This window comes from Choloepus didactylus, chromosome 3, assembly GCF_015220235.1.
Source record: "Choloepus didactylus isolate mChoDid1 chromosome 3, mChoDid1.pri, whole genome shotgun sequence".
Taxonomy (NCBI): domain Eukaryota; kingdom Metazoa; phylum Chordata; class Mammalia; order Pilosa; family Megalonychidae; genus Choloepus; species Choloepus didactylus.
Window position 1 is genome coordinate 10204276 of NC_051309.1, and position 27171 is coordinate 10231446.

Sequence of the window (27171 nt, forward strand, 5' to 3'; positions counted from 1 at the left end):
AAGAGGGTAGATCTGGGAACAGTCGTACAATTTTCTCAATTGCTTTTTTATTCTCTATTTCATTGATCTCTGTTCTAATCTTAATCATTTCCTTTCGTCTATGAATTTTAGGATGACTTTGCTCTTATTTTTCTAGTTATGCAAGATGTAGATTTAGGTTATTGATTTTAGAACTTTCTCCTTTTATAATACAGGCACTTATACCTACAAATTCCCTTGGAGCACTTTGCTGCATTCCATAAGGTTTGGTATGTTGTGTCTTTGTTTTCATTTGTCTGTAAGTATTCTCTAATTTTCCTTGTTATTTCTTCTTTAACCCATTGATTAAGAGTGTGCTGTTTAATTTCCACTTATTTGTAAATTTTCCAGTTTTCCTTTTGTTATTGATTTCTAGCTGCATTCCATTGTGGTTGGAGAGGTTACTTTAATGATTTCAATATTTTAAAGTTTATTTAGATTTCTCTTGTGCCCTAATGTATCCTAGAGAAAGATCCATATGCACTTGAAAAGCATATAAATTCTCATTTCTGGGTGAAGTATTCTATATATTTCAGTGAGATCTAGTTGGTTTATATTTTGCTCAGGTCCTCTATTTCCTTACTGACCTTCTGTTTAGATGTTCTGTCTAGTGGTAGAAATGGTGTATTGAAATCTCTAACTACTATTGTAATGCTATCTATGTCTCTCTTCAATTGTGTCACTGTTTGCTTCCTATATTTTGACACTGTGCTTTTAGGTACATATGTTTATAATTATTAAATCTCATTGAATTGACCCTCGTATCAATTTATAATGTCCTTGTTTTGTCTCATGTAACTTTTTTTTTACGTAAAATATATTTTGTCTGATATTAATGTAGCTAGCCAGCTCTCTTTTGATTACAATTTGCTTGACATTTTTTCTCCATCTCTCCATCTTTCATTTTCATCTATTTTTATCTATGGATCCAAGCTTGGTCTCTTGCACACAGCATATACATAGGCCATGTTTCTTTATTCACTCAGCCAATCTCTGCCATTTTATTGGAGAATTTAATCCATTTACATTTAGGGAAATTACTAATAAGGTCAGATTTACTTCTGCCATTTTGATAATTATTTTTTGTAAGTCTAATGCCTTTTTTTTTCTTCTTTCCTCCACTAATATTTCCTTTTTTGTTTAGTTGATCTTTATAATAAGTCATTTTGATCACCCTTTCCTTTTGTTTAGATTTTTTTAGATATTTTCTTTATGGCCACCATGGGTTTTTTTTTTAGCATACTAAATACATTACAATTTAGTTTGTGTTGATTTAAACTTGACTTAGATAGTCTATACACACTCAGGACCTATATCCCTCCATGCTTCTATTTTATGTTGTTTATGTCATAAATTACATCATGCATTGTGTACCCAGTAACAAAGATTCACACTTTCTTTATGTATTTGAATTTTCAGCCTTAGAAGAAGTAAAAGAAAGCACTACAAATGAAAAGAATATAATAAGGGCATATGTATCTACCCATATTTTCACTTACACTTGAGATCTTTATTTTTCATCTATCATCTAGATATTGCCTAGTGCCTTTTCCTTTCAACATAGAGGACTCCCTTTAGCATTTCCTGAAGGGCAGATCTAGTAGTAATGAACCCACTCAATTTTTATTTGTCCAGAGATATCTTATTTTATCCCCCATTTTTGAAGGATAACTTTGCCAGGTATATTACTCTTGGTAACATTTATTTTTCTTTCATCACTTTAAATGTGTTCTCCCCCTGCTTTCATGCCTACATGGTTTCTATTGAGAAATGGGAGGTTAATCTTATTAAGGAGGCCTTATATGTAAAATGTTGCTTCTCTCTTGCTGTTTTCAAGATTCTGTCTTTGTCCTTGGCATTGGACAGTATGATCATTAATTTGTCTCAATGTAGATCTGATTTGGTTCATCCTGCTTGGTGTTTGTTGAGCATCTTGGATGTATATATCCATATCTTCCATCAGATTTGGAAAGTTTCCTGCAATTATCTCCTCAAATATATCTATTTTCCCTTTGTCTCTCTCTTCTCCTTCTGGGACTCCTATGATGCATACATTAGTATGCTTGATGGTGTCCTATAGGTTTCTCAGGCTCTGTTTATTTTATTTTTTTTTGTTCTTTTCTTTCTGCTCCTCAATCTGGTTTTGTCTTCAAGTTTGCTGATCCTTTCTTCTGCCTCCTCCAAACTGCTCTTGAACCCCTCTGTTGAATTTTTCACTTCAATTATTGTATTTTGGGGTTCCAGAATTTCCATTTAGTACTTCTTTATAATTACTACCTTGTTAATTGAAATTTTTATTTTGTTCATATATTGTTTTGTTTCCTTCAGTTATTTGCCGTGTTTTCCATTGGTTTATTGAACCTATCTATGAGAGTTGTTCTAAGATCTTTGGTTAGTAATTCCAGAGATTGCACTTCCTCTGAAACATTATTTTTTCCCCTGTGACTGGGATGAACTTCTCTGTCTCCTTGTATGTTTTGTAATTTCTTATTGAGAACTGAACATTCCGAATATCATGTTCTGGCTACTCTGGAAAGCTAGTTCTCCCACTCTTCAGTCTGTCAGACTAAGAACAAGAAGAAATAAAGGAAAAAGGAAGGAATTAAAGAGTGAGAGAGAGAAAAAAAGGAAAAGGAAAAAATACTAACAAACAGCCCCCCCCCCCCCCGCAAATGAAACAAAAAGAAAAAAGGGAAAATAATGAAGTGTACTGCCTCTCCAACTCTCTTGTCATGTGCCAGTGAGAAGCCAGAAGCTGTTGGCTTTCAAGACTGAAACCTAGGCCAGCATCCCTGTTCATCTGTCAGGGATCTGCCAAACCCAAATATATATATCACAGAAAGAAGAAAACCAACCACCAACAACAAAAAAATAGACGGTAAGAGGTACACTGACTCCTTATATCCTGTGGATGCTGATGTATTGCCAGAAGATGTCAATTCTGAGACAAACCCAAGCTAGGATCTGTGCTGGGTCCCGAGGATTCATCAGACTGAACAATACCATAAAGGGAAAGAAGAAACCCAACCAATGAAAAAGTGCACAGGGTCTTCAAGTCTTGGTAGATGCTGGTGGGAGGCTGGAAGCACTGTTGCCCAGAAGGCTGAAACAGGCTGTTTTCCATGCTGGTCCCACACAGACCTACCAGACCAATCTCAACCCTCATTCCCAACTTTTATAGGAGGAGGTTTCCTCCGCCAGTCCCGGCCCCAGCCAGCTGCTCCTGGAATCTGGGTTGCATTGCTGCAGCTGTACAATTCATACAATTCAGCACTTTAAAATGAGAACTGGTCACTGGTTTCTGCTTCCACTTACAAAAGCTGGACTCTTGGCAGCCTACTGCTTCCTGTGGAACTCTGGTAGTTGTTCTAAATGTCCATTTCAGGCTTACCACCTAGTTAATTCCAGTCCCTTTTCCAGATGTTTCATTTGTCTGGTGGAGGGAGCAATTTGTAAAACTTCATACTCTGCCATTTTGTCCCTGCACTCTCTTCAAATTGCTCTTAAGTCATAATTTCCCTTTTGAGTTCTTAGGCAACTGGATTTTTGACTCTAAGGTCATGGTTAATAATAATTTGCAACATTGTAATTATTATATTAATAATAATTTATATACAACTTACAATTTACTGGGCTTTGTTTGACATTTTATGCATGTTGATTTATCAAATCCTCACGAAAACCCTATGAGGCAGGACCTATTTATAATTCTCAACCCTGTTGAATTTCTCCACTTTGTATTCAGCTCACACTTCATATCCTCAGGAACTGCTGGCTGCAGGTTAGTCTTCAGAGGAAATAGAGAAGATGAGCATGCAGGTAGTGCAATAAGGAGTGCTCTTGGAGCAGCACCCATGGAGACAAGGGAGCATGGTCAGCAGAGGGAGAAGGTGGGAGGGGATACAGTCTCAACAAGGCCTCAGCAGCCTCCATGGGGCTCTCTGAGACTGGCATGATGTCTCTTCAGGGCTGTCCCGAGTTGAGTGAATGGTTCTGGCCATTGTATTCCTGGATGGACCAATCAGTGGATGTAGGCTGGTCTGGGTGAGGTAGTTCCATTCAGCCCAGGCAATTCCAAAAAAGAGTCAAGAGCTGAGGGCTGTCTGCCTACAACCCTGCTAGGATCTGGTGCATAAGCCCTTCAGGGCTTAAGTGGGGCATGGACAGAGCCTCTCAGAGTCCTGTAAGAGATCATGTTGGATTCTGAGTCTTGTATCCAGTGAGTTTGAGGATCCAAAGTTAACACGGGCCTCTGGCTATAAATAGAGAATGAGGGAGAGCAGAAAGAGGAGGGAAGGATAGGGCCAAAGGCAGAAGTAATCCGGAGGGCAGGCTATCCCCTGGGAGCAAGTGGCCAAGCAGGGTAGCACAGGTGCTAGCCTCCATGGAGGTGACGTAGTGTGGACAGCAAAGGAAAAGAGTACAAACTTATTCTTGACCTAGATTTGAGACCCAATTCTGCCAATTGACCAAGTTACTTAATTTATCCTATCACCCCCATATAATACACGTGGGGGGGGGAGGAGAGACTTATAGTACCTTCCTCATATATGATTACATTTTAGTGACCATTTTTATTATATAGGGCCTAATTTTTACACTAAATGACTGAGGAATACCAGGGGTGGGCAGTCAGTACATCAAGGAGGATAGGTGATACTGAAAGCATTTTGGCTAGCTCAAAAGTGTGTGCTACTTGAGTACAAGGATGACAGTCTGCAGTCCTAGAGCTAAATATTACCTAATTTTCTTGGTCAGAAAGTTGTTTCTTTATTATTTTTTCTTTTTGTCAAGCAACAGCAGGCACTTATTATTTCATGCAGCTGAGGATACCAACCCAAGCACTTCTTAACTTGAGGATATCAAGAAACAGCCGACTGAGAAACTAGAGACGTATACTGATGTGGCCTTGACTTAGAGTAAAATTAAGCTATTTACCATTTTAGTTGTCATCCCAGCACTGGCTGATCATTCTGGGTCTGACCTACCCTAAATGCAGCAAGTGTATCATTGGTAGTCTGTTTAATAATCCAATATTTTCCCAAGAAAATAGAAAATTGGATTCCAACATGTCCTTTATGGCAGGAACTTCAGCCTCAGTATCTCATCCAATACTTCATGAAGCTTGGAGGTTATGTCATTGGACTTAACCCCAGAATTTTCTTCCAGTGCTCAATGTATGGCTTCAAATGCTTCACAAACTCCTGCATAGCATACAGATCAAGAGCAGACATGTCTCTCCCTGAGATGTGATGTCTTCATCTACATCAATTTCTGTTTCTCCACCTCCAGGTGCAAGATGTTAATGTCTTGATGGATCTTTGAAGGTACTGACACATCTTCTGCCTCTCCTTTCTCATCACCAGGTTCACTGTTGAGCCTGGAGTACTACTGTAGAAATGGCATCATCATCCTTTTCATCCTTGAAAACATCCACTCATTATGCTCCAGCCTCTGATAGATGAACGCTATGACCAGCTCTTCAAGAACAGGTGGAGTCAGGCTGGGACGGGTGGCAGCACTAACTCTTTTACAGAGTCTCCTGAAGACCAGTTTGAGTCTAGCCTGGCCAAAATGATATCATGTTCATTTGCACAATGAAGAGCCATGACTTCCATTTTGCCATTGGTTGCTCTTACATTTGTACCAGCATCAGCATTAGCTTTCACTAGTGCATACATGAGCTTTCCTTCTCCTTTATAAAACCCATGAGACTTTCTGCTCCCTTATAAATTCCATGGGACTTTCTGCTCCCTTATAAAGTCCACAAGAATTTATTCTTCCTTATACAAGCTATGAGATTTTCTTTTTCCTTATAAAATGTACAAATCCTTCCATATTTACCAATTTTGTTCCTTTTGTGTAATTTATCATGCCCTCTGAAGGACCAGAATATACTGATGCTTTGGCATTTTTAGAAATGCTTTGTTACCTTCTTAAAATTCATGTCATGCTATATCCCTTATCTATTTCCACATATCAATATCATCACAAACTTAGTAGCTTAAACAATGCACATTTATTATCTCACAGTTTCTGTGAATCAGGGATATGCATCCGGCTTAGCTGAGTCCTCCACTTTAGGATGTCTCATGAGGCTGCAATCAAGTTGTCAGCCAGGGGTAGAGTCTCATATGAAGGTTTGATTGGGGAAGGCTTGTTGGTAGGATTCAGGTTTTTGCAATCTATTGGACCCAGAGCCTCATTTCCTTGCTGGCTGTCACCTGGAGGATGTCCTCAATCTTTTGCCATGTGGGCCTTCCTAACATGGCCACTTACTTCATCAAAGCGGCAAGCCAAGAGGAATACAGAGAATATGCTAGCAAGAGAGAAGTTACAGTCTTATGTAATGGAATCACCAGAATGGCATCCTATTTATTTTGCCGTATCCTATTGTTTGGAAGGAACAACAGGTCTCGCCCAAACTCAAGAGGAAACACAGGAGCAAGAATACTAGGAAGCGGGGAAAATTGGTAGACCATTTTAGTGTCTGTCTGCCACACATACATACTGTCTATTCATTTTGGAGGTATGAGTAGAGATGAGCATTTAGCATCAACCAGACAATTTTTTGCAAACCTACAATCCAAATCAGGAAGAATCTTTCTTAGTGTATTTTATAACCTTCTATGATCTCTGAGTCTGTCGGGTCACTAATCCACAGTTTTCCAGCTAAATCCATAAGGACTCCAGCAAATAACAGAACGAAGTTTGTGCTATATCCAACTTTTCTCTCTTGCATGACAGAGACCATTGCAATCATTTTTGCAGCAGGATGGTGTACTTCTAACTCTCTTAAAATAGTCACTGCATCAGTTGTCACACACATCTTCCCCATTTGGTCTGTAAGCACTACAGGCAGTATGAGAAAGTTCCCTCTGAGTTCTATGTTGCTGGACACAGCTTCTGCTAAACCTAAGAAATGTTTAGTGATCTCCTTGAGCATATGAATAAAGTCCAGGTTCTTGCAGATGTGACATGCCATGACTTGGGTGCCAAACCCAGAAAACATGAAAGACATACAAAGCCTTCTTGCCACAGAGTTATATTTTTTTTTAAGTTTGCATTTGAATATATTTACATTGGGCCTATTCCCTCAAGCTCACAGTGTTCCAGTGTTATGGATTGAATCATGTCCCCCACCAAAACATGTTCAAGTCCTCATCCCTGGTTCTGTGGGTGTGAATACATTTGTAAATAGAATGTTTGAAGCCCCTAATAAGATGGGGTCAAACTGAATCAGAGTAGACCTTAATCAATGTGACTGGGGTCCTTATAAGCGGAGGAAATTTGGACACAGAAAGGAGGAGTCAGGAGGAGGCAGACAAGGAGACGGAGGGCCATGTGATTGGATCATAGTTGCAGCAAGCCTACACCAGAATGCTACAGATTTCAGAGAAAGCATGATCCTGCCAACACCTTGGTTTCAGACTTTTAGCCTCCAAAACTATCAGACAATAAATTCCTCTTGTTTAAGCCAAACAGTCCGTGGCACTTATAGCAGCTCTGGCAAACTGACACTTACCATTCCTTATAATCTCACATTTTAATGTCTGGCCCCTGAAGAATTGAGCTGGAGACACTTCACAGAGGAACTTAAGATGAAAGTCTGCTTGATAAGGAGTTGATAGCAATGAGTTGTTTTATTTGCTAATCCTCACCTACTCACAGCCTTTCCAGTTTTATCTTAGCGTTAGATATTGGGAAATGCCTCCTGACAAAGAGGGAAGAAGGAAATTTATTTCACAGGGATTAAGTCCCTACCATGTGCCAGATGTTGCCCTAAGTGGTCTGATATAATCTTCACAACAACCCCTCAGATCAGGTACTCATATTGTCCTCACTTTACAGATGAGGAAACCAAGACTCATGGCTCCAGTCATTGAGGTTCCTTAATAAGACAAGTCTTGGTTTAATACTTGTTCCATCACTAAACAGACTCCAGAGATAATAAATAGTCCACTCTACACTGTGATAAGAGTCTGAGGAATGGGGAAAGAGACACACACATGAGTTTCTGTGCTGATGGATCCCACTAGAGTTGAGCAAAGCTTTGAGTTGAGTTTCTGCTGAGGAAAAACTAAATGCAGGGAGATGTGAGAAGGCCCTCATGGGTTGCCATAATCCCACTGAGGGACTCTTTCTCTGCTCTGTGTCTGAGTCATGCTGGGATTTCAAGTGCCAATGAAGATACAGTGGCTGCAGTTATCTACCTGCCATGGTCTATTCTCCTGATTTGGATTGTTGTAATGAACCCACAGCTCACATCTTATGACAAACTACATAGCTGGGAAGGGGAAACTGCTGATGAGACATGATCTCTAATCCTGCTCTGGGATTGGAATGCATTAAGGTACAGTATCTCATTTTGCCTCTGCAACCAGCGAAGCACAAACCACTGAATCTGGAGGCTATTCTTTCCCTGCCTGGCAACACATTTGTAGCAGAAAGTGGGGACATGGCTCAGAAATAAGGCAGACACATTTTGAAGCATTGTCAACTTTAGTGGCACTGCTCATAGAGTCCTCTACATCTTATCCAGTGTCTCCCACTCTTCATATTTATAGCTACAATCCTGGACAGCCAACTGGAAGGGATTGAGAGCTTGGCTCCGTGATGGACACTTGGGTTTAATCCCCAGCCTTTTTGCTGACTCATTGTGTCATCTCAAATCACTTGACCATTCCAGGCCTCTGTTACCTCATCTGTGAAATCAGAGGGACATTAGTTGGTGTCTTCCACAATGCACTATTTTTGATTATATTCTGGACATTTTTCTGTCTTTCCATTAAACAGTGGGGGATAAGAATCCTGATTATAAGCAGATGAAAGTCTGGTGGCAAAGTCCTAAATGCCATTTCATAAAAGCCTATACAACATGCTGTGGGAAGTTAGGGGCAGGATGGATTAACTCCAGTGTCTTCTGCTCACTGAAGTCCCCTTTACCTTCCCCCTGGATCCCTGCAAGAGAGGCTTACTTGATCTCCCTGGCACCAATCCCTTTCTACTCAAAGATCCCCTACAATTTTGTCTCAGCCTCTCAGCCATCATTTCAACTCTTCAGTTTTGTTACACAAACCTTACTTTCTAGACAAATTGAACTATTCGCTAGGCTGAAACATGGCAAGTGGAAATGCTCTGTCCATGCAGTCTCTTCTGTCTGTGATTCCACCTTTCTAGCTCTCCCTCCTCCTTCTTCATCTCTACATCATCAAACTCTTCCTGTCCTGGTGGTCCCAGCACAGATATCATGTTTTCTGATCCTTCCCAAATGTGTCTAGGCAGATGGAACATTTTCCTTCTGTGAACTAGAGTGGTGCTTGCTCTCACCTTAGTGAGTGATGGCCACGTTTCTAAGCCCCCACACCCACCCTGGGTCCCCTACCCCTCTCCTCCTGCATCCTCTGGGGACGCCCCTGAAAGGCTTGGTCTCGTGGGAACAACAAGTGAAAGCCCTCTCAGCTTCAAGTCCTTTACTGAGCAGAATTGAAATTGGGAAGCAGAACCTGGTGGCATCCTCAAGTCAAATATTTATTTAGTAGCTAAGAGCTAAGTATTGTATTAGGGTCTGTTGTCACAGGTGGGCAAGATACCAAAGGTCTCTACCACCATGAAGCTGGCAGCCATGTATGTGGCACCCAGCAAGTGATTGAGGTGCTTACACCCCCCCCCCTTTTTTTTTAAATTCTGGAGCTTTCTGCCTTCATTTAATCATGATTTGAATGGCTACATGATTTCAGGACAGTCTTCCTGGCTCGGATCTTATTTTCTCTCTGTACACAGCTGCTGTGATCTGCTGGTCAGGAGGTAGCCCTTTTCTGGACCTACTTCAGGTCCCTGGGATCTACTTGGGCTGCCCCATCTCCTCACACTTCTCCTGACTCTGAGATAGGCTCTGACATCTCTATGGGAGTGGATCAGGTTTTGAGTTTCAGGGATTGTCACCTTCCTGTTCATTATTTGTGTGCACATCTCCCACCAAATTCTGCATTTCCTGAGAGCAGAGATTACTTATCATTCTGTTCATACCAAATAGCAGCAGAAGAAATATTTGTGCATGGGAAGATCCACAGATGGAGGCATGGATCTCTCAAGGAAATTACTAATCCTTGTTTACTAAAGCAGGACAGGAATCTGGAAGATTCTAGAACAGACAACTCTACCCATGGGGTGCAGCTGCAGAGAGGAGGGTGGTATCTGATTTTAGTTCCTTCCTTTCTCAGTGGTACAACCTCATACGATCTCAGAGTATGGGGCTGGATGGAAACAGATATCATCTGGTTGAAACTGTTAATTGTACAAATGAGAAAAACTGGATTCAGAGAAGTGACATGACTTGCCCACATAATCAGGTCTGACAGGGAGAAAGTTCCATCACTGCTTCTTACTCCAATTGTGAGTCGCTGTTCCTTTTATTTGACCTTGAGTTCTCAATACTTGTCTTTTAATTAAGCCTCTTTTTGTGCCTTCTAAATAAATATCCCTTATGTTTCTTTTTAATATTTTGAGGAGGGTAAAAGAGAGAACAAAAAGATAATATAATTTGGAAAACAAGAAAGTAATCCTGAATCCTTTATGTCTAGGTTTCAAAACCCCCATAAACTCTTTCCCTCCTTTTCTTTTTTGTTTAAATTTTGACAGCCAAAAGAAATAAATGAACCAAGAAAAATAGAAGCCTTAAATCTCATCTTCTCATATGTTTGCTCCTATCTTTTCTTTGTCTTGACTGTCAGGGGATGTAGTTTCTGATAGAACATCAATGTAAGCAATGAGTAAATACAATAATCACAGTGAATTACCCTTTTTATAAGTCCATAGATGTGTTCATGGTAGAATTTAATTTATATATGGTTGTGCATGAAAGATTCTGGATGCATAATAGAAAACAACATGAAAAAAATAATGTGCATAGAGTATTTTAAAAGTTTGGAAACAAAAGCCTCTATTTGTGCCTGGTTAATGCACACCCAATAACAAATCCAATATACTAGACTTAAATGGACACAAGTGACCTTCTTCTGTGGTTCACACAAATGCTGAAGACGGGCCTCATGCTTCTGGAGAAGGAGACCCTCCAAGAGAATGTGCTTTTCTCCATCACCTAGTCCAACACATGCTAATTCCAGAAAGTCCAAGGAAAGACAGGGAAATCAAGGCAGGGAAGGCAAATGAGGAGGGAAAGGGGAAGGTTCTATTAAGTGCCAGCCAAGCCCAGAGGCTGGGAATCTCCAGCATCCTCTGGGAATCTCCTGTGGGGAGATTCAGCATCCTTGGCAGTAACCTCCCAGTCCAGCCGCACCACTTCTCACTTTCTCCCATCCACCCACCGGGCTGCAGCCAGGAGCCTCATTCTCACCTCAGGTGTTTGCTCTGTCCACAGGTACAGCCCATTGTCTGACCACGGCACACAGCTCTCCCAGGGGCTGGCCCAACACCTTCCCCACCATCCTGTCTCTACAGTTGTCACTGTGCCCCCTAAGGACAGCCATCCCAAACCAGGGGTCTGTCCTGGGTGGACCTGGCCGCTCACATCTCTGCCAGCAGAGAAAGCATCATAAATAACAGCCCCAACTCCCAAAATATCTATGACAAAAAGGCCCACAGATTAACACTTAATTCAAGTTTCCTTATTGCAGCACATCTCGTTTAGTCCTTAAAACAGCTAACTATTGAGAGAGCTTAAGTAACCTGCCCATGTCTCCCAGTAAAAAAATGACATTTAATGGATCTCTGAAAGACCAGCTTGTTGAACAGGGCTCCCCACACAAGGAGGGGTGCAGCGCAGATTGGTTTGAAGAAACAGGGCTGAGCTTTAATACTAGGTCTATCTAGAATTGTGGAAGGAGCATGAGCTTGGAATCGGTCCCTAAAAATAGGGTAATGGGCAAATCAGCCCATCTAGGATACTATCATGTGTCAATCACTTTTCTCAATTGTTCCTATTGATAGCATTATCGGTTAATCCTTACTTTACAGATGGGGAAACATGGTCTAGACAGGTAAAGTCCATTGCCATTGGCTGTGCAGCTGCAAGTAGTAGAGCATGGATTCAATATCCAGCCTGTCGGACTCAAAGACCATTTTTTTCTACCACATCTCGCTGGCTTTTGTGGAAATGGAGGGTGGCTGGAATCCCATTCTGACCCCAAGGCTTATATGCTGTCTTCTGTGCACAGTTTCTTTTCCACCTTGATGAGCTCTGAGCCTCAGCAGAACTATCCTTTCATCTTGTCTGGTGACACTGGTTTTCAAAGCACTTATCAAAAGATAATCAAATCTGAAAATCAGGATTGAAGCTAATCATCATAATACATCATCTCACCTGTGCTTCCTGGGGACTCTGAGAGCATCATTTGGCATTTGAGGAGTTTAGGATTTTGCTAAATTCTGAGAACACTGTGAGAATTAAATGAGATAATGCATTCAAAATGCTTAGAACAGTGTTTGCAATATAACAAGCCTTAATAAATATTGGGGCTAGAAATCTTATCATAAGTAATTCAATAACACATTTTCTTTTTCAAGTTCACAATATAGGCCAAACTTTTTTTTTGTTTTCTGTTTTTGGTTTTTGCAATACTTCAGGGAACAAAACAGATTCCTATCCCCTTTTCTGTTTTTGGTTTTTGCAATACTTCAGGGAACAAAACAGATTCCTATCCCCCATGGTGCGAGCACAAAAGGATCTCTGTTCTTGGGAAAGAGAAGGCAGAAAATAACAATAAACAGACATAATTAGTGAATTGTATGGCATGTTAGTAGGTGACAGGTTGCTCTGGAAGAAAGAATGGAGTGAGTTGAGGGGGATCATGAGTGCTGGGTGGGTGGGCCCAGAAGGTGCCCATAGTGAGGGTAGGCCTGACAGAGAAGGTGACAGATGTGCAAATGTCCTGAGGCAGCTCTGGAGTATCTGCAGGGAGAGCTTCCAGGACCTGGGACAGCCGGAGCAAATGCCTGAAGGCAGGAGCATTGCTAAGCAGAGTCAAGGCAAGGGGCCAGGGTGTGGCTGAAAGGAGTGAGTGCGGGGACAGGGTGGGAAGGAGGCCCGAGAGCTGCCGGGGGAGAGTGAGGGCTGATTGGGTCAGGCCCTGAGGCCACTGTCAGGTGGTCAGCTTAGGCTCCCCGTGAAATGAGAAGCCACAGTGAACCCTTGGAGAGAGGAACAAGGATCTTAATTGTTTCCAAAGCATCAGGCAGGAAGCTATTGCAGCGTTCCAGAAGGGAGCTGATATTAGCTCTGACCAGGGCTGGAGCAGGGGCTGTGATTGTCATTGTCACAATAGCTGGGCTCTGCAGCGGCCTTCTGTACCTCCTCTCCCAACTCCACCCACAGAATTAATCTCTCCTCAATGTCTGTTCCCCTGGAAACCATGAAAACAGCAGATTTCCCAACACTTCACGTTTCCCCCATCCTGCCTTGCGTTGTTTATCTAATGACATGGCTTAGTGTTTGATGGCCTGCTGGCCATGTCTGGTGCCACATGGAACATAGACCAAGTTGTGCTTAGGATTCCAGAGGAAACAGAAAGCCAGGGGGCTGACCGAGGGCCTGGCCTCACCCTGGCCACCCTGAGTGGTGACCGTCACACTGGCCTGAGAGCAAAGGGCAAGGCGGACAGTTCCGGCTCGGCCTCTGACTCGTGTGAGCTTGCCCTCTCCAGACCTTGATGTCCTTAGAGGTAAATTAGAATTTGGATTATATGAGCATTGAGGTTCTTGTGGCTCAAATTTCAAGGAATTCAGAGACTACGCTTTCCCCCGGCAGCTGCTGTACTGAGATGTCTGCAGGGTGCCTGACAGTGCGGGCGACTAAGGGCAGAGGTATCTGTGGGCATTAGCAGCTCTGGGTGCAGGGTGTCTTGCCCGTGAATGTCTGGCTCAGGTGATGACAAGCACTGTGGTTCTGGAGAAACCAGATGCCCTGGCTGTGTTAGGCTCATCCACACAGGGCCTCGGATCCCATAAGTTTAGCTGAGTTGTCATCCCCTGTTCTGCAGACATGTCTGATGCCCCAGGGGCCCTCCTCAGTAGAGTCCTGCCTGGAACAGATCTCTTTTCTTTTCCAGAAAGTTGACTATCACTGTGGTTAAGAGTATGAGCTTTGGAATGAGCTGTTAAGAGCTCCAATGCAGTTTTCAACCTAGGTAGTCCAGTTCCTTATTAGCCAAAGTGTAATTTTCAGGTGACTAGCATCACTGGAGAGCTTGTTAGAAATGCAGGATCCCAGGGACCACAGCCAGCCCTAGTGAACCAGAATCTGCATTGTAACAAAATCCCCATGGACCCTGTGCACACCTTCAGGATAGAGGGGTTTATATGACCTTGGGCAAGTTACTTGATCCTTCATCTGCAAAATGGAGCTGCCCTGCAGATCACGAGTTAATCACTTGTAACTTACTATTGCTTCTTATGAATACTCGCCCTTCTAACCAGAATTCTTGGGGCCATCAGGCCAGAAACTGGAAGACTGAAATGGGAGTAGAAGAGTTCTGTACTGCCCAGGTATGGACTCCTGGGACATATGATGGAGCAGATAGGGTGGGAGCTCGTGTGCTCTCTTGTTACAGTTCTGGTCACTTTATCAGTCCTGATAGTAATGTTATGATGAAGGTCAGCCGTCCCCACTTTACAAATAAGGAAATGAGTCTCTGAGTTCAAATACCTTTCCCCAGGACAACTAGTAAATGAAGTGTTAAAGTAAAGCCTCAGGTCTTTTATGAGAAAATCCTGAACGAAGGAAGCCTTCAAGGGCAGGCCTGCGTGGGGAGGGAGGAGGCGGGCGAAGGGCTGCTTGGGGTTTCCAACAGGGTGCTGCAGCCAGCTCATGCTGCTTGCACATGAGTGGATACTTTCAGGAATTCTGTGAGCCAGATGTTAAACACAGTCATTATTAAAACTTAATTTAGATAAAATTACAACTGAGTAAATTATATTAAAAGTGACATTAATAAATACTCAAAAGGGATCACTTCTTAATTCTGTTGCTACAGGTTGCTTATACCTATGGTTGCAAGGTTATTCCATCTATTGTATCTGCATGGTGGAAATAGGCTCCTGTGCATCCCTTCTTGAGCCATGCTCAGTGATATCACGTTAGTAGCTTGGTAACGGTGATGGTGGGAGTATTTACACCACAGAAATTGGCAAATGCTAAAAATCAGGGTTTGCTTTATTGTTGTGTTGATCGATTAGACTTAACAAAATGATGGAGAAAACCTGAATAAAGCAGATTAAACTTAAAGGTGTGTCGTGTCCTTGGTTTTAACTTTGTGAGTAGCACAGAAACTGAGGAAGTACCAAAACTGTTACCTAATTTAACAAAGAAGTTACTTGCTTCATTGATGAACTAGTAAGACGTTTCCTGCATGCTTCTTTGTCATTTCACTTTTGTTCAACTCACTGATGTAAAAGGCAATATCAACAAACACTGATGTTTGAACTACACTTGCTTGTCACTTGCAACCACAGATTGGGTATGGATGTAAGAGTTCAGCAGAAACGAATGAGAGAAGCATTTTGTGAGAATCAATTGGCTCTATCAAATTTACAGTAAAAAGTACTGTATATTTTGTTATTATTTGTAAATTGCTATGCATCCTTTATATCATAAAAATTTTAATGCACTTACATACGTGTGTATGCATACATTTTTTTTCCAGAGAGCTGTCTGTTAAACATTTACCTAAACACCACTGGTAAGTCTACCTTGAACCACTGCTATCTATGATGGTAGAATGAGCTAATTTTGGGGGTCTGTGATAGCTAGTATATGGCATTAATAGGCTCAGGACCCAAGTTTCTGGCCTGGGTGATGATTTACTGCTCTAAGCCACATGCTTCTTATCTCTAAAATGGGGGTAATGGCACTTTCTTTGCAGTGTTGCTGAGGTTCAGTGCACAGTAAAAGTAATACCGTAATTCTATTCCTTGATTCTCCTTTCAAATATAGGAACAGGTGAGGAACAACTTCCCATAGAACTGTGCCACCTTCCTCTCCTTCCCCATCCCAGTATATGTGCAGATCAACAGACTTCCTTATCCCTTCCTTAATATGCTAATATCTTCACTATTTGTCTTGTTGTTCTCCAAACTCAACTCTCCAGCATCTATTAAGCTGTAAGTGCAGGGCGGATCCAACTACAAATATCCTTTTCTCTTTCCCCCTTAATAGAGTCTTTGTTAACAGGATTTAATGTGAGCACAAAAAGGAGAAAAGATCCAAAATCCCCTTTTGAACTACAGCTTAATGAGTAAGGTGTGGGTTTCTCATCAGTGGGGCTGAAAACTGCTTACAGGTAGAGGCTGCTCATTTGAAATTTCTTCCCCACTTCCTTTCTTGATCTGCGCTAGGCACTTAGGAGGTGCCCAAAACTCTCTGGCAAATTAAATTATGATGAAATGATGTTTAACTTTTGTTCAATGCATCAAAAGTAAAGACTTTAGTGATTCACGAACCAAACCAACTTTTCAAAGCTTGTGGTTTCACTTCCCCAGAGTTTTGTTTTCTCTACATCATACAACCAGAAAGTAGAGAAAAAGGAAAAACAAAACAAAACAAAACAACAACAACCAAAAAACAAAAGACTTTATTACTTTTCTGTCAGGCTTACTTTGTGGTTCTATTCCTTGAGCTTTTCTTGTTGCTTTTAGTCCTGGGTTGTAAGGAGAGGTGTAAATGGAGAGAAAGGACATGCACTTCATGTGAGAAGTTGGTGGCATTTAGTCATGGAGGAAAAGGTAAATGAGTTTATACAAAAGGAACAAGATTCAGGAGGCAGTTTCTTAAAATGCTAAACATAAATTTACCACATGACCTAGCAATTCCACACTTGGGAATCTATCTTAGTCTTACACATGAATGTTCCTAGAAGGTCTTATCATAAGAACACAAATGGAAAACAACCTAAATGTCCGTCAGTTGGTGAATGGAGAGACAAAATTGGGCGTATCTGTGCAATGGAATACTATTCAGCAATAAAATGAAATGGATTATTATACCTGGTACAGCATGGATGAACCTCAAAACAGTAGGCTAGGAGAAAGAAGCCAGACAACATAATGCATGACTCCACTTATATGAAAAGTCCAGAAAAGGGAAATCTATAAAGAGAAAAAGTCGATGGTGGTAGCCTTGAGCTGGGGGTGGAGGTTGGGAGACTGGGGTTAACCGTAAATAGGCACAAGAAATATTATTGGGGTGATGGAAATACTCTACAACTGAGATGTGGGGATGGTTACACAACTTGGTGATTTTACTAAAAAATAAGTGAATCATATACTTGAAATGGGTGAATTATATGAGAAGTAAAATATGCCTAAGTTTATATTAAAAAAAAGATTCAAGAGAAAACTATATATTGCCAGTGTCTTTTAGCTTTGACTGATCATCAGTGAACCTTGCGGGCTCTATCCTTGCCCACAGAAAAGCAGTGAGTTGGTCTGTTTTCTACACCACCAGAGTTACTCATCTCAGCTAAAACTTGATTACCTAACCGGATTGGTCCTTCTGTAGTTGCATTTGCAGACAGGCAAACATCCATGCACCAAGTGCATTCTAAAGCCACCCAGCTACCTCTGAAGGCAATCGTCAGGGCCTTTCATGCTAAATTAAGTTAAGCATAGTAATTGCCTGTTAGGAAAATAAAGCACACTTTGGTTTCAGGAGCTCTGTGTTTTGAAATCAGTCAGATTCCTTGATCTGCTGCCAGCAAACCAGAAATACACATTCAATGAGAAACAGATGGAGTCTTTGGGGCTGTGTTTCAATAATAATGATGTGGTCAATACCTTCTTGGAAATAAAATCAAGCATTATGAGTTACCATTCCTCTCAGAGAACATTGGCTGCTCTCTGGGTGTTCGTGACCTCACTAATTGGTTAATAGAATTAGCTTCATTTCTGCAGGAAACAGACATGTGGGGTTTGATGAGAAAAGAAAAGCAAAAAAAAAGAAAGGAAAAGGGACTTCTAGCAGCATGAATCAGTTGTAATAGATGATCCCTGTGTCCCATCAAAAGACATTTAATTAATACAGTGTATAATTTAAGTAAATACAGTGCTGTATACTTCTCATTTGAGTCCCAACTAATCCTCACAGCATCTTGTAGAGCTGACATTCTTGTTTCCATTTTGCAGATAAAGATACTTCGGCTGAGGGTTGAAATACCCTGCCCCAGTCACACAGCGATAAGTAGTGGCCACAGACCAGACTTCATTCCTGTTTGGCTTAAATCCAGGATTCTTTCCATGGTGCCCTCTGTTAATAGTCATTAGCGGGTTATAAATCGTGCGGGAAGAGGTTGCCCAAAGACCTAGCTCTGGTTTTCTTTCATGCAGGATGGGAAGAGTGGAGCCTGTGCACTCCTTCCTTCCTTTTTGTCTTCCCAGCGATCTTAGTCTGCTAGGCTGCCGTGACCTGTGCACTGGTTGTCTTAAGTGACAAGAATTTGATGGCTCATGATTCTGAGGTTAGAAGAAGTCCAAAGTCAAGGTATCGGCAAAGCTTGTTTGCTCCTGGAAGACTGCAGCGTGCTGGTGCTCGCTGCCTGCTGTCCTTGGGGCTCCTTGGATCCTGTCAACTCCAGGGGGTGTCTCTTTCCCTTTGTCGGCTCTTCTGGAATCCACTTGACTTCCAGCTTCTTCCTGTCTGGCTTTCTCTGACCCGGGATCCAGTTTCTTCTCTTTAAAAGGCCTCTAGGAATATGGAGTAAGATCTGTCCTGATTCTGTTGGGCCACAGCTTAACTAAAAACAACATCTTCAAGACATCCTATTTACAATGGGTTCAGGTCCACAGAAATGTGGATAAAGAACATGTTTTGGGGGAACATAATTCCGTCTACACCAGCCAAGTAAGAAATTCTGTATACCAGGATAAAGAGAGGAGAAAGGGACACGCACCTGCTTTTCTGTCCCCTGTTTCCATAGAACCTCAGGGCTCACACCTCCTCCAAGTAAAAATGAGGGCCTGGAAGTCCTGCTTCGTGACCGTCACTCACTTGGGCAGGGCCACAGCTCCCTCCACTCCTGACATGCACCCTTTACTGGAGTCTGTGCCTTCAATTGGGACCCATTGCTTTATTCTTTCCAACAGGGACTTTGCATCCAGAGGATCCACTTCCACGGATACGCTGACTGGTACCAGAAATCCCCCCACCATAAAGTCACCTCGTTCAGGCCCTGACTCAACTATCAAAGAATTGTTCATTTAATCTGGGTGAACGTAAGCATTGCTCCTTTTAAAAATGTCCTTTAAGCCTGCCAATCAGGCCACTTGTATGAAATCTGCGACCTACTTTATATTTATATCATACTTCGCTTTGTGAGTGTGCAGGTGTGTGTGTATTTGCAGGGGGAGGGAGTTATGCTATATAATTTACTATTTGTTTCCAGAAAGGTGAATCATTTTGCTGATGAAGAGACTTTGAGACAGAAAAGTTAAGTGACTGGTTCAGCGTCCCTGGCTGGGGGGTAGGACCCTGCCCTCACCTTTTCACCACAAATCCTATGGGCCCTGGACCTTAGCGTGTGCTCAGCACTGTCCCTGGAGTCAGGCTGTCCTCTCCCCTCAGCTCCTGCCCCCATCCTTTCCTTCCCCCCTTTCTGTCCACCAACATCGCTTGTAAGTGCAGTGTATGTGCCTGGCATGGCTTTTGGAGCTGGGGTTCAGTAATAAACAAAACAGCAAACAAACAAACAAAACCAGTGACAGCCCACATGGAGCTTACATTCTTGAAGAAGGCGGCAGAAAATAAAGGTAAATAAAATATCTTGTGTTTCATATTCTTAAGTGTGTCGTCTAGAGGGGATACGAGTATACGGTAGAAGTGTTCCGTAGAAGGTGACATTTCCACAAAGAAGGCAGTGAGGGAGTAAGCCCTGGAGAAATTTGGGCAAAGAATTTTCCAGGGGGACAAGTTTGCAAACACAAGGCTGGGGGCGAGTTCAGCTGTGGGGAGTTCATGTTCGTGGACCCGCTGGCCAGCGTGGCTGGAGGGAGGAGATGGCCATGTGCCTTTGTCTGCCAAAATTCTCTCCCTCAAAAAAAGAGGCATATGTGGAGTCCCACGATGTCACAACTAGAACAGATCTAAACGTCCGTGACATGTGCCAACTCTGGCCTGAGCACTTTACAATATACTGTTGTCAGCTTCAATCCTTATATCCCAAGCAAGCTGCAGTTACAGTACAAAGCAGAAGTCCTTTGTGGGATTTAGAGTCTTAGGCCCATTTTACAGATAAGGAACCGAGGCCCAGAATGGTGCCCAGCGTTGTCCATTGCACAGTTAAATGAGGGAGGGATGGATGAAAGTATTGTACCCAGAGGAGGCAGCTGAGGCCAAGGAATTGGGCAAAAGGCTCAGAGTTCGAGAGCCAGAAGCAGCCTGCATGGTGCCTAACTGGCACATGCCAATGAACTTCAGGAGGAGGCAATGCAGCGTGGATGAGTGAGGCCGGAGCAGGCACGGTGGCTGCATAGCAGGGAAAGGGGGTCCCAGCACAAACAGGAAGTGCTCTCTCCAGCCTCACTGTCCATTTCATAACCTGCCTGGGCTATAGGTTTCCCCACACTCCCTCAGTCTGCTAATCCTTGCTGTCTTTCAAAACCGAGGTCCAGTTCTCCTTCTTTTAGCACATCTTGCCTGCCTGACCCCTCTATATGACCCCTCTCTTCCTCTCTTGGTGCTCTGTGCTCATTTCTTGCATATCACCCTTTCTTTATCGTACAGTAACTGCGGGCTTGCTTGCTCATCTGTCCCTTGAGACAGAATAGAAACATCTTCCTTGAGAGAACAGAATAATAGCAATATATCTTGAGACAGAGAGATTCCTGAAGGCAGGGATTGTATCTTGTCTGACTTTTAATTCCTAGCCCCATGCACAGTTACTGGTAGATGACTGTATTTGGTAAAGATTTGTAGAATAAGGAATGAATAAGTACGTCTATAATTCAATCTGAGAAAGCTAAGCATGATTGGGACCTCTCCATGTGGGGCCCAGTGAGCCCCCTCGGGCCAAGGACACACTCTTTGATGGATAGAGTTGCTACCAGAACCGTGGCATCTGTCTGAATCCAACTACCTCCAACTAAGATCAACAACCATTAGCCACTGGAATCTCTGGCTCTTGAATTCATTCTCTCCTCAGATTCCCTAAACCGATGTCGGATTCGTTGCTATTATTCTGTCCTCTCCAGGAAGATGTTAAGAATGAAATATCAAGAAAAGGACAAGGCAGGGATTGAAAAACGAAGGGCAACTCGCTGTGCTCCTGGGGCCCAGGCCCATAACGTCTCAGTGAACTTTCTTTGTGTGCAGCAGGAAATTTCCCAAGTGCAGCCTATTGTCCCATGATTAGACACTGGAGCCCCACAGCTAAGAGATGAACAATTCTAAGGGTAATTGAACACTCCACAAATTTTCACAGCGGATCAGCACTGAGCCATTTAGCCCAGGTATTTCTGTGATTGCAATGCTGAGAAAAATGTACACGGTTAAATGGTCCTCAAATTACTCTTTCATCTGGGCAAAACAGGACTCGGTATTTACAGTCTCAGTTATAAAAGCAAGTGGTTTGTGAACAACAGCTGCTTAGAGACTAGGGAATAAAAGGTTTTGTTTGGAAATTCAAATCCTTAAAATCTAGGCATTGAAGATTTCAGGGACTAGAAAACACTTTCCATGTCTTTGAGCTCTACTCCTTTCTTTGGTAAATGCCACACAGCTTGTTAGTAGCATAGCCAGCCTGAAACCCAGCCTTGTAACAGGTCTTCTTCTCATTTTTACATCTGGGGAAATTGAGGCCGGTGGTCATCTAGCTTAAAAGGGGTGACGGTGGGAGGCGAACTTAGATCACCTGATTTCAAGTCCCTTGCTCTCTCTAGACTTTCATGTTACTTTATTCATTAGCAACATCTTGCTTCATTTTTAGCTCATCTAAAGAAGAAAAAGTCATTCTCCTCCAAGAGCTTATAATTCACAGGGAGGCGTGACTGGTTACAATTAGCTCGTGGCTAATTGTGATATAGGTACTGAAGGAATGAGGGTCTCAGCACAGAAAAAGAGGGGATCAAAATGGGGAGTGGGGCAGAGGGAGTCTTCACCAGTAAAGAAGCTGAGCTTGATGTCAAACAGCTTGTCATGGTATTAGTGGAGGGAAATGTAGCACAGATGCATAAAAAACTCTATACTATGAAATTCACCCATTTTAAATATACAATTCAATGATTTTTATAATGTAAATTAGACCTCAATAAGGTTGTTAAAAACATTACTAAAGCAAATCTATACTGTATACAGTTCTCACTTCAGAAAGTGGGTGTCCTTTTTCTCAGTTTGTTGGTTGGTTTCATGAGCTCCTGGCTTAACAAATCACTCTATGGGAGTTTAGGATAGATATTGGAGTTGGCAAGTTTTAACAGACCATTAACTTCCAGATTTTGAGTGTGCAAAATCAGAGAAGCAGCTCCCCTCCCCCCCACTCCGTTACAGAATGTTCATTTAATAAAGGTTTGCTTGGTTCTACATTTAAGCAATATTTGTTGAGTCTCTAGTCAATGAACTCTGGGCAATGTAATGCAGTGATCAGTGAGGGTGTCGGGCTACAACTGCCTGGGTTTAAATTTCAGCCCTTAACCTCATCGTGGTCTCATGGACTTGGGCAAAGTCACTGTCCATTTCTAAGCCTCAGGTGTCCTCGTCTCTAAAACGGGCAGTTCTGTTACCTACTTCATTGAAGTAGAAGACTAAATAAGATGGCGCCTAACACATAAGAACTCAATAAATTTTAGGTATTATTATTTTTAAGTGTCAGGCACACAGGTGATTGAATATTTAAAAAAAAAATGCCCTGACCTCTAGGGATTCCTAGTTTAGCAGAGGAATTAGACAGATGAACAAGCAACTCCAATTCAGGGTGATAATGGCCAGATGGTGGCAGGTCCAGCTGTGACTCAAAGGCGCCACAACCTAGAAAACCTTCCCTGGGACCCTGAAGTAGGATGGTGATCTCTGGACTTCCAGGTTAAGAAGGTGAATGTGAAGAAGGGAGGGAGATGTGTTAAATGTTACGCTTTGCAAGGTGTGTGTTTAGCTTGAAGCTTTGAGGCTTGCTTAGGACATGAATTCATGTGAAATGAGAATGTCCCAGTGTTTGCAGTGACCCAGCACTTTGGAGCTCTTGTTCCCATTCCTTGCTGTAAAAGTAAATCATCCGAATGGTTCAGATTTACGTTATTTAAATGATACAGAGCATTGGAGCTGGAGGGGTGCTGTAAATGCTAGAACAGATAAGCATAATGTACTCTCCTGGACCTTTATCTCACAAGTCAAATAATAGACATTCCATGAAGAAAACCAACCGTCAGGTAGTTTTGTTTAACACGTTGGGTATAAATGCAACAGGCATGCTTCCAGAAGGACTTCTCAGAGCTTTTAATGTGACAATGAGCATCATGAAATTCAAAGAGAGAGAGTTTGTCCTGCTTCCCGTATTTGGTTATGAAACAAACCCTTTTTATTCTTCCATGGAATCTTGATGACTAACATTCCAGGAAATACACTTTGGAAAATGGCAATTCAGTCCAAGTTGCTTGTGTCATGGTTGAAGAAAGAGACCTACAGAGTGGACGTGACCAGCCCAACATCCTTGAACCAACCGGTGACAAACTCAGGTTGGACTCAAGTCTGCCTAGTTTCTACGTCACTGCTTACAGGACAAAAAGTCCAGGATGTCTCTCTTGGTAGTTTCCAAGAAGAATGAATTGCAGTAGTTTCACCTGACAGCTAAATCAGAACCATCATAATATTGTAAATGTGAATGAGTCTTTCCATCCAAAAAGCCTGAGGCACACCGAGAACACATCAGCGTCACACTCTGAGATGCCTTTGACATGAAGATCTCCTGCATACGTTGCTGTAAAACCACCCCAGACCTTTAACAGACCAATCAGATGGGCCCTGGGGAGGTCTGGCAGGATTTGAGTATTGCTGTTTCAGGGAAACACTAACCGATGTAATTGAAAGCAGAGCTGTCCTCCACTCTGTAGTGAGGAGCATTCCATGTGTAAAGGGAGTGAGTGGAGGCAAACATGACAGGCTGACACCCCCGTGAGGTTATTTTAACAAGTTGTGTTTGCTTTTCTCTCTGCTTCTACACTTCCCGCTGACCCTTCTCTCCGGACCTTGCCCTTCCCTTACCCTGCTCCAGCTTTTGGAGGAAGCAATACTTAAAAAAATTACTACCCATGTAATCCTCCCTAGGATTATCTATTGACATCTATGTAGTTTTCTATTTAATAATATAACATCAAATTGGGCTTGATTAATGTATTCAGGCAATATTACCAGCACCTGTTGGTGCCAGGCCATGCTAGGGCTGTCCCTGGTCTGGGGAGCTCGGGGTGCAGTGGAGAATGACATGCGAATGACTGATTTCAGCACACTGGCAGGTCCTGGAGGATGGGCACTCGGGGACGGCTTATGAGAAGATAGATGGGGGCATTTGAGAAACATTGAGATGTCTTGGAGCAGATGACCTCAGAGGTGGACAATGAAGGATGAGAAAGAGTGTGTGTGTTGGGTTAAGATGGGGTGGTGGTGGGTGTTCCAGCCTTTTGGACAGAGGAACAGTGTATGCTAAGGCTCAGAGACCAAAAGCATATGCACATAGGAGCACCTGGGGGCAGGCTGGAAGGTGGGCAGGAGAGGGTTGGTCCTGACTGTGAGGGTCAAGCCAAGTGGTTTGGATTTTATTCTGAAGGCATCAAGGAATACTAAAAAATTTAGTATAAATATTAAAGGATTTCCTACAAGAGCATAATGTGGCCAGATGGCCTTGGAAGGCCCTACTGACTCTAAAATTCAATCTTGATGTAAGTCATAAAATCCTTTTTATTTTGTACAGCTCTTTGCAGCTAGGGAAATCCTTTCAGATACCCCATTTAATGCTTGTTTCACAACTAGGTTATGTGGGCAGAGCAGAGATGATCATTTCTATGTAATAGAGACACACAGAGTTTCAGGGAATTGTCCGGGGTCATTTAACTACTTTGTAGCTAAGTTGGGACTGAAATCTACCTTTGCTGTCCAGTGCCCTTTCCAGTCTACTGAACCCCTACTCAGCTGAGCTGCTGTGGGTTTTGAAAAGTAGAGGAAGGCTCTGGCTGATATCTTTATTTGGAGGGAGGCCATTGAGCTGATCAATCAGTTTTGACGGAGGAAAAAAATATCACATCTTTGAATGGTTCATTACATTCCCATATTCTACTCTAGTGGTTGATGATCATCAGAATGGAAAGTTATAGATTACTTAGGGTAGAGTCAAATTGATCATTGTATCCTACAAAATAAGCCTAGGGTCACCATTTATGCCATTTATATAACATACCCTTTGGAACCGTGATTGGCATTGCAGTAGATGCTGTTGATGTCTAACTGGATCCCCTTACCAGGAGGGGGCCAGAGCTCCCATCCCTCCAGCTCAGTTCATGTCCTTTTCTAGAGGATTGCCTTTGACTGACAGGAGTCACTTGGTTGGAGATGCCTGGGAGGTTGAGTTCTCCATGCCCATTGCCAGGGGCATCCTGAGCCGTTCATTGATGTGGCTCCCCTTGCTTCTGGGTACAATTGACACTCCTGGGTTCCCTGGGGGATCAGGCTGAGGCCAGAACTCTCCTATAACCCTCCTTTCCCATTCTGATTTGTCCCCTCCCCCGCAATGTTTTCATCTCAAAAGAATTGCAGTTTCAAGGCTCTGCTTCTTGAGAAATGGACCTGTGGCATGAGGGTTAGCAGGCAGTGAGTTCAGGTTGAGCAGTCTATCACCTCTCACTTGGGCAACAACAGCCTCTTCAATGGCACCTCCCACATCCCCTCTTGACCCCTGTGGTGGTTTAGAGCTACATACCCCAGAAAAACATGTTCTTAAATTTAATCCACTCCTGTAAGTGTGAGCCCATTGTAAGTAAGTAGGACCTTATGATGAGGAGTGGCCCAGCTCAATAAGGATGGACCTTAATCCTATTACTGGAGTTCTTTATTAAGCAGAATGAAATTCAGACAGAGAGAAAGTCACAAGGGAACAGCCAGAAACTGAAATTAACAGAACCCAGAAAAGAAGGGAGAGGCAGGAGAGGCCGCCATGTGCAGTGCCATGTGACAGAGGGGCCGAGGACCAAGGATCACCAGCAGTCAGCTCCAGAACACCAGTCTTTGGAAAGAAAGCATAGTCTTGATGAAGCCTTGATATGGACTTCTCCTAGCCTCAAAACTGTGAGCTGATAGATTCCCATTGTTTAAGCTAACCCATTGTAGAGTATTTGCTTTAGCAATGAGGAAACTAAGACACCCCCTCCAATCTGTTTGCCAGAAAGCAGACTACGGAAACTTTTCAAGTGCATATATGTTTGTTTTAATCCGAAGCTTGAAAACTTTCAGTGTCTTTCCCTTGCCGTTGGGACAGAAAGCACATTTACCTACATCGTCTGGTCTTTATTGGCCTTTGCAGGTTTGCCCCAATCTTCCTCCCTAACCCAGGCCACCCTGACCTTTCATTTCCAGCACAGGGCCATTTTCCAAATATGGGGCCTTCTTCCAGGTGGTTCCTTCTGACAGCAAGCTTATTTCTCTTCTCTCTTTATTTAGTTTTCCATTGTCCTTCAGACTTCAATGCAAGATTATTTTCTAACTCAGATCAAATCAACACCTCTTCTCATATCCTCTTACAGCTCCCTGGGCTTTTCTTTCATAGCAGTTAACAGTTTTAAAATATTTATTTGTGAGATTATTTACTTCTTTTCCTCTCTGAATTAGTGTTAAGATCCTGAAAGACAGGATCTTTCTCTTTTTTTTCTCTCTCTTTTCTTTTTTATCTCTTTCTCTTTTTCTCACCAAGATATGTTAACACTTAGAACAATGTCTGGCATATCACAAATGGAGCAGCAGATTAAACCTCAAAGGCTATTATGAGTTGAATTATGTCCCCCCAAAAGATACATTCAATTCCTAACCCCCAGTCCACGAATGGGACGTTATTTGGAAATAGGGTCCTGGGAGATGTGATTAATGAAGATGAGGTCATACTGGACCAGGATGTCCTTAAAAGTTGAGGGAGATTTGGACACACAGACCCCAGGGAGAAGACCATGCAAAGACGG

At 42.6% G+C, this 27171-nt stretch overlaps 1 protein-coding gene and 1 long non-coding RNA gene across 3 annotated transcripts in view; one reads left to right on the forward strand and one right to left on the reverse strand.

Moving 5' to 3' along the window:
• CLNK (cytokine dependent hematopoietic cell linker) overlaps positions 1–27171 on the reverse strand; it is a 232644-nt gene that overhangs the window by 125148 nt on the left and 80325 nt on the right. The window lies entirely within an intron of this gene.
• The window catches only part of LOC119529227, a 44360-nt gene continuing 30685 nt past the window's right edge, over positions 13497–27171 (forward strand). The window contains exons 1-2 of the long non-coding RNA XR_005215829.1: positions 13497–13697; positions 19111–19239. This is a non-coding gene — a long non-coding RNA (uncharacterized LOC119529227). The remainder of the gene's footprint in view (positions 13698–19110; positions 19240–27171) is intronic.